Source organism: Entelurus aequoreus, linkage group LG12 (genome assembly GCF_033978785.1).
Source record: "Entelurus aequoreus isolate RoL-2023_Sb linkage group LG12, RoL_Eaeq_v1.1, whole genome shotgun sequence".
NCBI classification, from domain to species: Eukaryota; Metazoa; Chordata; class Actinopteri; order Syngnathiformes; family Syngnathidae; genus Entelurus; species Entelurus aequoreus.
In genome coordinates this window covers 55,981,241-55,991,240 of record NC_084742.1, presented here as the reverse complement: position 1 = coordinate 55,991,240, position 10,000 = coordinate 55,981,241, and the positions used below count along the sequence as shown (strand labels likewise).

The following is a 10,000-nucleotide window of genomic DNA, read 5'->3' as shown; positions in this document are numbered from 1 at the left end:
AAGCGACAATGCCCGTGACCTTAGCAGCAGTCGACCTCCGGGGCCCCAACTCCCCGCCCCTCTGTTGCGAGTTTGTCGTGATTAAATGTAACATGTTTATGTGTGCATTGCAAGGAGGTTTTTTCCCACTCCAGACTAGGCGCCCTTAGGAGCCCAGTCTAGATTGTATTTTTTTACCCCAGCGTTTGACCTTTTTCTTATCTTTTACGGGGCGCCTTTGGCGACCCATCAGCGTTCCTGTTCTGTAACCCTGTACACTGTTTGTTGAAAACATAATTTCGTTGTACTTGTGCAATGACAAGGTCCTATCCTATCCTACCTTCAATCCCTCAGGCGGCACTGCATCAAAAAGCCACATCAGTGTGTAAAGGATATCACCACATGGGCTCAGGACCACTTCAGAAAACCACTGTCAGTAACTACGGTCGGTCGCTACATCTGTAAGTGCAAGTTAAAACTCCACTAAGCAAAGCCAAAGCCATTTATCAACAACACCCGGAAACGCCGCTGGCTTCGCTGGGCCCGAGCTCATCTAAGATGGACTGTTGCAAAGTGGAAAAGTGTTCTGTGGTCTGACGAGTCCACATTTCACATTGTTTTTGGAAACTGCGGACGTCGTGTCCTCCGGACCAAAGAGGAAAAGAACCATCCGGACTATTCTAGGCGCATGAAAGTGAAAATAACTTTACACTACTTGATATTAGAAATGGCAACAGTGGAGGATGAACGTCCCATAACAAGAAGATAGAGAAAAAGAAGATGCTTATCGACTACGGTGTTGCCACAGACTACAAAGGCGGACGAGCGTGAAATTTTCAGGACTTATGCAGATCCCAAATACAGATCAGCAGGTACCAGAAGGTAAAAAAAGTTGCTTTTGCATAATATTGCGAAACAAAGCGCCAGATAATATGTCTTACCTTATACACACACCATAATAATACTCCTATGTGTAAGCACAGTACAATCCATCAAGCGGTGTGGCTTCATAGCTTACCAAAGTCCTACTAAAACATTTTAAAAGATTTTTGAGCGCCGTGTGTAATGTTCTATATTTTCAATGGAACATATAACATTTTGGTGTTGTTTACTTAAATCGTATTGCAGTCTACACATATCTCTTATGTGTGACTGCCATCTACTGGCCACACTTATGATTTCGCCATGTGCCAAATAAAATAGCTTCGAGGTCGGTAAGCATTACCAGAATGATGCCGTACATTATTAGGGGCCCTGTCGAGTTTTGAGAAAATGAAAGGATTTTAAGTGCGCCTTATAGTGCGGAAAAATACGGTAATGTTAGGGCTGCAACTCATTTGATAACCGATTAATCTGTCTATTATTACTTCGATTAATCGATTAATAATCGGATAAAAGAGACAAACTACATTTCTATCCTTTCTAGTATTTTATTGAAGAAAAAAAACAGCATACTGGCACCATACCTATTTTGATTATTGTTTTTCAGCTGTTTGTAAATGTAGCCGTTTATAAATAAAGGTTTATAAAAAAATAAAATAAAAAAATAAAAAAGGAGCTTCTGCGCATGCGCATAGCATAGATCCAACGAATCGATGACTAAATTAATCGCCAGCTATTTTTTATAATCGATTTTAATCGATTAGTTGTTGCAGCCCTAGGTAATGTACTAAGAAAATAGCAGAAAATGTCAAACAAAATGTACTGTTTTATTTTAATGCTACAAACAGACATTATATATGAAAACTTAGTGTCAGCTTTGCGTTATAACTGACACATTGTATTATTATTAGTTATCGTCAAAATGGCAGATTTGACCTCTTTTTTTTTTTTTTTTTGCATGTTTACTGTTGTTTTTTTCCGACAATATGTCGTAGGCCAACAAACCTCGCGCTTTGATCCGCAAATGGCCCCCTGGCCGCACTTTGAGCACCCCTATAGTACACTTTGTCACCTATAACACAAAGCTGACTCTAAGTTTTATCTGTAATTAAAGCTGCAAGCAGCGTTGGTCGGGTCCGCATCTTGGCTGATGTGCTAGTCCTAGTTGCTGAAGGATGTCAATCTATGAAATGTAGGTCTAAGTGAGACCTACATAGACGTTTTTGTTTCATGTCTCTAAGACGTTCCTACCGGAAGTTACAAGCAGTTTTGTCTGTGTTTTCCTCCGAGGAGCAGTTTTGTCTGTGTTTTATTCCTAGGGGGCGCTACAGCGCAATTTTGAGTTTTGGGGTTCGATTTTTTTTTTATTAGATCGCAATTTCCGCCAGTCCTGATGTGTGTTTGGTGAGTTTTGAAGTATTTTAAGGGGGTCAAATTACAGCTCAAAGAGGCAAAAATGAGTGTTTTTATGAAACTTTTGTTTTGAAGGGGTGATTGCCAACTTCCTGTTGATTTTTGCTGAAGGATGTCAGTGTATGAAATCTAGCTCTAAGTCAGACCTACATAGAGGTTTTTGTTTCATGTCTCTACGATATTTGTATTGGGAGTTAGAGGAAGTGTTGTCTGTGGTTTTTTCCTAGGTGCCGCGGCACAGTGGTTGTTTTCTTTGAAGGCTCGTAAAAGCACAGCAGCAGAGCAGCAGCTTTAGCGCAGCCGGTCTTTGAAAGCTCGTAAAATCAAAACGGTAGCACTTTTCAAAACGCTTTCGTCAACTTTTAATCAGAAGGGTTCAATCTCTCTCCTGTAGTAGTTTGAAGCCGAAACGACAAACGCGCTCAGAGTAGATAATGTTTGATGTTTGGTGACCGGTTTTAACAAAAATTTAGTTTTGAAGGAGGGATTGCAAACTTCCTGTTGATTTTTGCAGAAGGATGTCAATCTATGAAATGTAGTTCTAAGTGAGACCTACATAGAAGTATTTGTTTCATGTCTCTAAGACGTTCCTACCGGAAGTTACAAGCAGTTTTGTCTGTTTTCCTCTGAGAAGCAGTTTTGTCTCTGTTTTATTCAAAAATTGCGCTAGAGCGCAATTTTGAGTTTTGGGGTTCGTTTTTTTTTTTTAGATCGCAATTTCCACCAGTGCCGATGTGTGTGAAAAGTTTGGTGGGTTTTGAAGTATTTTAAGTGGGTCAAATTACAGCTCAAAGAGCCAAAAATTAGTGTTTTTAGTCATTTTTTGTGTTGAAGGGGAAATTGCCAACTTCCTGTTGGTTTTTGCCCGAGGATGTGAAATTATGAATTGTTACATACAGGTTTTTGTTTCATGTCTCTACGACCTTCCTAGTGGGAGTTACAGGCAGTTTGTTTTGTGTTTCTTCCTAGGGGGCGCTAGAGCGCAATATTGATTTTTGAGGTTTGGTTTTTTGACTTAAGTGTTGTGTCACCGTTTTTCTATGTGTGTGTAAAATTTGGTGAGTTTTGAAGCATGTTAAGGGGGGCAAAGTAGTGCGCAAAGATGCGGAAGAATAATAATAAAGAACAATGGTCCTGTGCGGACCCTAAATATATGTAATATATGTCACTTTTTTTTAAATAGCATTTTTATGACACAATATCAAAATGGCTCCCGTATACACAGGAAACGCTTTAAGTGCAGAATAACGCTACCGGATCGGTATGGCCGATACCAGCCTAAATTGTACTCAGTATCAACTTCCGTGGCATTGCACATTGTTATTAATAAGTAGTAACTTAGGATAACATTTTGATCCACATATTAATGTGGCTGTTTTGGGTAAAAACCAAAATGTTGGCGCTTGTGTTTTTATCTATGCACTCTCACACACATACCGTAAAAAATATGACTATTATTTTTTAATAATATTTATTTGTTCATTTGATAAGGAATTCCTAATACAGGTACTGAGAAACAGACCCCCTGAGCCCCCCCAAACAAACAAAAATAAAACATTAAAAAATAATGTTTTTAATGGCGTCATGAAGTGCCAGCCTGGAGAGAGTGTGACGAAGGAGGTGTGTGTGTGTGCTTAGTTAACTTTCAGTTTCGATTCCACATATTAATGTGGCTGTTTTGGGTAAAAAACCCAAAATGGTGGTGCTTGTGTTTAGGGAATATTTTCCCTTATTTGGGCAAAAGGAACACTTTAGGAATGACTGTCTTTGGCCTTGGTTCTGCTCCAAGAAGACAAACCCAGTGTTTTTATCGAAGCACTCTCACACACATACCGTCATTTTTGTTATTTAAACAAAAATAATAATATTTATTTATTAAATTTGGGAAAACAGACCCCCCGCCATCCCAAAATATTAAAAAATTAAAACTTTAAAAAAATAAAATAAAAGGGTGTGTCTGCTTAGTTAACTTTCAGTTTCGATTCCATATATTAATGTGGCTGTTTTGGGTAAAAAACCAAAATGGTGGCGCTTGTGTTTAGGGAATATTTTCCCTTATTTGGGCAAAAGGAACACTTTAGAAATGACTGGCTTTGGCCTTGGTTCTGCTCCAAGAAGACAAACCCAGTGTTTTTATCTATGCACTCTCACACAAATACCGTCATTTTTGTTATTTAAACAAAAATAATATTTATTTATTAAATTTCATAGGGAAATCCTAATACAGGTACTGAAAAACCGACCCCCGCCATCCCAAAATATTAAAACTTTTAAAAAAAAATAATAAAAGGGTGTATCTGCTTAGTTAACTTTCAGTTTCGATTCCATATATTAATGTGGCTGTTTTGGGTAAAAAAACAAAATGGTGGCGCTTGTGTTTAGGGAATATTTTCCCTTATTTGGGCAAAAGGAACACTTTAGAAATGACTGGCTTTGGCCTTGGTTCTGCTCCAAGAAGACAAACCCAGTGTTTTTATCTATGCACTCTCACACAAATACCGTAATTTTTGTTATTTAAACAAAAATAATATTTATTTATTAAATTTCATAGGGAAATCCTAATACAGGTACTGAAAAACCGACCCCCGCCATCCCAAAATATTAAAACTTTAAAAAAATAAAAAATAAAAGGGTGTATCTGCTTAGTTAACTTTCAGTTTCGATTCCACATATTAATGTGGCTATTTTGGGTAAAAAAAAAACAAAATGGCGGCGTTTGTGTTTAGGAAATATGTTCCCTTATTTGGGCAAAAGGAACACTTTAGAAATGACTGTCTTTGGCCTTGGTTCTGCTCCAAGAAGACATACCCAGTGTTTTTATCTAAGCACCCTCACACACATACCGTCATTTTTTTATTTTATTCTTTTTTTAAATAATATTTATTTATTCATTTGATAGGGAAATCATGATACAGGTACTGAAAAACAGACACCCCCCCCCCCCAAAAAAAAAATAACAACTTAAAAAAATAAAATAATAGGGTGTGTCTGCTTAGTTAACTTTCAGTTTCGATTCCATATATTAATGTGGCTGTTTTGGGTAAAAAACCAAAATGGTGGCGCTTGTGTTTAGGGAATATTTTCCCTTATTTGGGCAAAAGGAACACTTTAGAAATGACTGTCTTTGGCCTTGGTTCTGCTCCAAGAAGACAAACCCAGTGTTTTTATCTATGCACTCTCACACAAATACCGTAATTTTTGTTATTTAAACAAAAATAATATTTATTTATTACATTTCATAGGGAAATCCTAATACAGGTACTGAAAAACCGACCCCCGCCATCCCAAAATATTAAAACTTTAAAAAAAAAATAACAAAAGGGTGTATCTGCTTAGCTAACTTTCAGTTTCGATTCCACATATTAATGTGGCTATTTTGGGTAAAAAAAAAAAAAATGGCAGCGTTTGTGTTTAGGAAATATGTTCCCTTATTTGGGCAAAAGGAACACTTTAGAAATGACTGTCTTTGGCCTTGGTTCTGCTCCAAGAAGACAAACTCAGTGTTTTTATCTAAGCACTCTCACACACATACCGTAATTTTTGTTATTTAAACAAAAATAATAATATTTATTTATTAAATTTGGGAAAACAGACCCCCCGCCATCCCAAAATATAAAAAAATTAAAACTTTAAAAAAATAAAGTAAAAGGGTGTGTCTGCTTAGTTAACTTTCAGTTTCGATTCCATATATTAATGTGGCTGTTTTGGGTAAAAAACCAAAATGGTGGCGCTTGTGTTTAGGGAATATTTTCCCTTATTTGGGCAAAAGGAACACTTTAGAAATGACTGGCTTTGGCCTTGGTTCTGCTTCAAGAAGACAAACCCAGTGTTTTTATCTATGCACTCTCACACAAATACCGTAATTTTTGTTATTTAAACAAAAATAATATTTATTTGTTAAATTTCATAGGGAAATCCTAATACAGGTACTGAAAAACCGACCCCCGCCATCCCAAAATATTAAAACTTTAAAAAAATAAAAAATAAAAGGGTGTATCTGCTTAGTTAACTTTCAGTTTCGATTCCACATATTAATGTGGCTATTTTGGGTAAAAAAAAAACAAAATGGCGGCGTTTGTGTTTAGGAAATATGTTCCCTTATTTGGGCAAAAGGAACACTTTAGAAATGACTGTCTTTGGCCTTGGTTCTGCTCCAAGAAGACATACCCAGTGTTTTTATCTAAGCACCCTCACACACATACCGTCATTTTTTTATTTTATTCTTTTTTTAAATAATATTTATTTATTCATTTGATAGGGAAATCATGATACAGGTACTGAAAAACAGACACCCCCCCCCCCCCAAAAAAAAATAACAACTTAAAAAAATAAAATAATAGGGTGTGTCTGCTTAGTTAACTTTCAGTTTCGATTCCATATATTAATGTGGCTGTTTTGGGTAAAAAACCAAAATGGTGGCGCTTGTGTTTAGGGAATATTTTCCCTTATTTGGGCAAAAGGAACACTTTAGAAATGACTGTCTTTGGCCTTGGTTCTGCTCCAAGAAGACAAACCCAGTGTTTTTATCTATGCACTCTCACACAAATACCGTCATTTTTGTTATTTAAACAAAAATAATATTTATTTATTACATTTCATAGGGAAATCCTAATACAGGTACTGAAAAACCGACCCCCGCCATCCCAAAATATTAAAACTTTAAAAAAAAAATAACAAAAGGGTGTATCTGCTTAGTTAACTTTCAGTTTCGATTCCACATATTAATGTGGCTATTTTGGGTAAAAAAAACCCCAAAATGGCGGCGTTTGTGTTTAGGAAATATGTTCCCTTATTTGGGCAAAAGGAACACTTTAGAAATGACTGTCTTAGGCCTTGGTTCTGTTCCAAGAAGACAAACCCAGTGTTTTTATCTAAGCACTCTCACACACATACCGTAATTTTTGTTATTTAAACAAAAATAATAATATTTATTTATTAAATTTGGGAAAACAGACCCCCCGCCATCCCAAAATATTAAAAAATGAAAACTTAAAAAAAATAAAATAAAAGGGTGTGTCTGCTTAGTTAACTTTCAGTTTCGATTCCATATATTAATGTGGCTGTTTTGGGTAAAAAAACAAAATGGTGGCGCTTGTGTTTAGGGAATATTTTCCCTTATTTGGGCAAAAGGAACACTTTAGAAATGACTGGCTTTGGCCTTGGTTCTGCTCCAAGAAGACAAACCCAGTGTTTTTATCTAAGCACTCTCACACACATACCGTAATTTTTGTTATTTAAGCAAAAATAATATTTATTTATTAAATTTCATAGGGAAATCCTAATACAGGTACTGAAAAACCGACCCCCGCCATCCCAAAATATTAAAACTTTAAAAAAAATTCAAATAAAAGGGTGTATCTGCTTAGTTAACTTTCAGTTTCGATTCCACATATTAATGTGGCTATTTTGGGTAAAAAAACAAACAAAATGGCGGCGTTTGTGTTTAGGAAATATGTTCCCTTATTTGGGCAAAAGGAACACTTTAGAAATGACTGTCTTTGGCCTTGGTTCTGCTCCAAGAAGACAAACCCAGTGTTTTTATCTAAGCACTCTCACACACATACCGTAATTTTTGTTATTTAAGCAAAAATAATATTTATTTATTAAATTTCATAGGGAAATCCTAATACAGGTACTGAAAAACCGACCCCCGCCATCCCAAAATATTAAAACTTTAAAAAAAATTCAAATAAAAGGGTGTATCTGCTTAGTTAACTTTCAGTTTCGATTCCACATATTAATGTGGCTATTTTGGGTAAAAAAACAAACAAAATGGCGGCGTTTGTGTTTAGGAAATATGTTCCCTTATTTGGGCAAAAGGAACACTTTAGAAATGACTGTCTTTGGCCTTGGTTCTGCTCCAAGAAGACAAACCCAGTGTTTTTATCGAAGCACTCTCACACACATACCGTCATTTTTTTTTATTTTTTTTTGAAAAATAATATTTATTTATTCATTTGATAGGGAAATCATGATACAGGTACTGAAAAACAGACAAAAAAAAAAAAAAACTTTAAAAAATAAAATAATAGGGTGTGTCTGCTTAGTTAACTTTCAGTTTCGATTCCACATATTAATGTGGCTGTTTTGGGTAAAAAACCAAAATGGTAGCGCTTGTGTTTAGGGAATATTTTCCCTTATTTGGGCAAACGGAACGCTTTAGAAATGACTGGCTTTGGCCTTGGTTCTGTTCTAAGAAGACAAACCCAGTGTTTGTATCTATGCACTCTCACACACATCCCGTCATTTATTTTTATTTATTTTTATTAATATTTATTATTCATTTGATAGGGAAATCATCCCCCCCCAAAAATAAAAATAAATAATAAATAAATGTTTTTAATGTCGTCATGAAGTGCCAGCCTGGAGAGAGCGTGACGAAGGAGGTGTGTGTGTGTGTGTGCTCAGTTAACTTTCAGTTTCGATTCCTATCAAGGTGAGGAAAACTAAGTGACCATTTGTTGCCTTTCTCGTCCTAAAAAAAAAAACCATCGCACAAATGCAAGAAGTCCTCCATTGTTGTTGTGTAATGTTGACAATTTGAAAGTTTCCCAATGTCATTGAACGCACCAGTGAAGGACAGCATATCCTGTCCTCGGAAGGAAGTGTCTGGGAAATGAGTTGTGCTCTGCCAGCTAAGCTGCTGACAATCACACGTGTCACAGCATGAAAGCGTGTCCTTCTCACAACTAGTGTAGCAGGGACACGGGAGGGAAAACACACACTTTTCTTGCATCTGAAGGAAACACGTCTGAAATACACGCCTTCGAGGCCTCGCGGGAGAAGGGCAGATTGCCGCTCAGGTGAAGGGACAGACGTTTTAAAAAAGCGGAGATAAAAGACGGGCGGGGTCGCAGCCAGACGACGGCGTTTATTTCCCGACTGTGCCGAGTGTGACGGCGGGCAGGTTCATCGGCGACGTCAACCTGCCGCCACGTCTGCCGTGTTTTGACGCTCTCGGATATGAGCAGACTGGCACCTGTCAGTCAGCTGACTGACGCAATGCATGCTGGGTCAGAGTCAAAGAAACTTAGCGGCATTTGGGTTCACTTTCCCCACCCCCCCAAAAATATGTGTATTTTTACACATACAAATATATACACTATATTGCCGAAAGTATTTGGCCACCTGCCTTTTTACTCACATATGAACTTGAAGTGCCATCCCATGGAATTGTCCAAAATGTTTTGGTATCCTGGAGCAGTGGTCCCCAACCACCGGTACCGGTCCGTGGACCGATTGGTACCGGGCCGCGGCCGCAAAAGAAATGTAATTTTTATTTTTTTTAAATTAAATCAACATAAAAAACACAATATATACATTATATATGAATATAAATCAATACAGTCTGCAGGGATACAGTCCGTAAGCACACATGATTGTATTTCTTTATGACAAAAAAATATATATATATATATATTTTTTTTTACTACACATATATATATAAGGTCACATGAAGTTTGGAGCTCTGTAGCAACTGACTGTGCAGAAAGTCTTTGCACTATGCTGACCTCTCTGTCAGTTTACTTGGCCTACCACTTGGTGGCTGAGTTGCTGTTGACTTTGGAATATTTAGGAGCGAGGAAATTTCACGACTGGATTTGTTGCACTATGACGGTTCCACGCTGGAAATCACTGAGAGCGGCCCATTCTTTCACAATGCCTAAGTGCTTCGATACACCGGGCCAAGTGATTAGGACACCTGATTCTCATGATTTGGATGGGT

At 37.1% G+C, this 10,000-nt stretch overlaps 1 protein-coding gene across 1 annotated transcript in view; it reads right to left on the bottom strand.

Moving 5' to 3' along the window:
* nav3 (neuron navigator 3) overlaps nt 1-10,000 on the bottom strand; it is a 219,930-nt gene that overhangs the window by 166,890 nt on the left and 43,040 nt on the right. The window lies entirely within an intron of this gene.